Genomic DNA, 2202 nt, shown 5'->3' on the forward strand with positions numbered 1-2202 from the left:
CTAGGAGGAGCTTCTATATCATGGGCAGGATTATTGTTGTTTGTATGTAAGTCTACAAAATAAAGAAACTCGTTCAACTCACTGCTACCTTACATAATTTTGAGTGACTACCTCGAGGTATAGATATTGCAGCATTTCCCCTTTTGTATCTATTGAATGATTTCTAACTTGTATGGATTTATTATTCATCGAATAATAGGTTTTCTCTTTGTATGTTGCCAATAATTTTTCATTTGGTGTTCATTGAATCATTGCTTACTTGCATGGACTTATGAGTTATCCCCAATAGTAAGTTTTATCTTGCCAAGAATTATACAAAAAATCAATAAGAACAATCTCTAATAGTGTCATGTAGATTCAACCATTTCTAGTAAAAAACTATTGCTACTATAGGTTTAGAAAAAATTCATCACATGCATCGCTCGAACTCTAGGCTCGCTCAAATGCAGTCGCTCGATGTTTCGACTTACTCTATGTGCTCCTTACACATGAGTGATAAATAGATATGTTCTCAGATGCAAGGCTCTTGTTGAGAAAGAAACTAGTGGATAGATCAGAATCGTGAGATCTAACAGAGGGTGTGAGTATTAGAGCAACGAGTTGAAAAGATTTTGAAAGAAGAATGCCATCAATTAACGGCTTACCACTACCTACACTCAATAGAATGGATTGGCAGTGAGGATGAATGGGCATCTAAATTGAGGTAGCTAAGTTTATGCTAAAACACATGGGCCTCTAAACAAATTTTGGGTAGAAGCAATGTTTATAGCTACATATCTCTTTAATAGAAGCAAATTTTTGGCTAAAGCAATGTTTATAGCTATGTATCTACTTAATAGGTATCCCACTAGAGCGACGAAGAAAATGAGGCCCTATGAAGCCTAGTGAAAAAGGAGGCCAAGTGCTGTGTGTTGGCCGTATCTATTATGCACACATTCCAAAGAAACAAAGGCAAAAGTTAGATAGCAAAGGAGACAAATGCATTGTCATTGGCTACAGTGAACAAAGCAAAGGGTGCATGTTGTACCACATTGAATCCTATAACACACTCTCATTAGCATGGATGTCTACTTCAAAGAGAGGGGAAGTCACCATGTTGTCTAAAAATGCAACTAGACTTGGGTTTTATAGGAAAACTTAAATCCTAGAACTAGATTAAGTATTAAAGCGACACGTGGCATAGTGTCACACATACGATGCTATCATCATACCATCTTCTTAAGGACCCTAGACTCCTTCATTGAAATGGTAGATTCTTGATGCAAACTAATTTACAACCATGAGGGCATTATCTTGAGAATAAGCACAACATAAATAGCTTAAACTGTCCAAGGCAATGATATGAAAGACATGTGCATCATCCACAAAAAACGTTAAGAGCAAAGACTACAAGAAGAACTTAATAATTTTTTCAAATGCCTCTTTTGTCCAAATATTATATGGTAGTATGGTACCACAAAAGTCTTCACATCCCAGCTTGCAATTACATGGAAAAAGCTTGACTATAGTGGGTATACATGGATATTCAATGACGGGATTTAGATAGGTGTATACATCCCTCTCTCCCTCTCTCTTTCTCTCTCTCTCTTTTTGGGTTCCTATTAAGTCGCTCGAGCATGAAGCAAGAGATCCATTTGATTCCTCTAGGCCAATCTCACCAAATCTTTGTGAGGCATTGGTAACTCAAAGACAACCACCATGGGTTAAAAGCTCTTGGACCTTGGTTACTCACCACCAAAGCAAGACAAGGTGGGGATGCCACTAATGCTCTGCCTTTTAGAATGTCATTATAAGTGTAAGTGTAAAGTAGCTTGGGGGTGTTGAGAAATGTGGTGCCATAGAATACCAAGAGAAATTATGTGATTGGTAGAGCAGATTACGTCAATGGATCGATGACATGTGTACTGGGAAAAGATGATGCTGATCTTGTACTTGCCTATTTAAGAAAACACCCTCTAATGGAATGGTATCCCTTGTATTTCACCTTCAATCTTATCATGTTGTTTCCTTTTGAGCCTCCCTAGGATTTTTATCTAGATAGATGAGTGAAAGAGACTGGGGAATCGGCTCTTTTGGCAAGAGTGGTTGTCATACAAGAGACAAAGAGAGCCTCCATCTCTAGAGAGAAATACCCAACATAAGACAAAAGGAGTTAAAATCTCCACAAGAGGACAGAAACTTAAACTCAAACTGGTCAAGTTG

This window comes from Dipteris shenzhenensis, chromosome 5 (genome assembly GCF_047967505.1).
Source record: "Dipteris shenzhenensis isolate YYH24624 ecotype China chromosome 5, Dip_SZ_1.0, whole genome shotgun sequence".
Classification (NCBI taxonomy): domain Eukaryota; kingdom Viridiplantae; phylum Streptophyta; class Polypodiopsida; order Gleicheniales; family Dipteridaceae; genus Dipteris; species Dipteris shenzhenensis.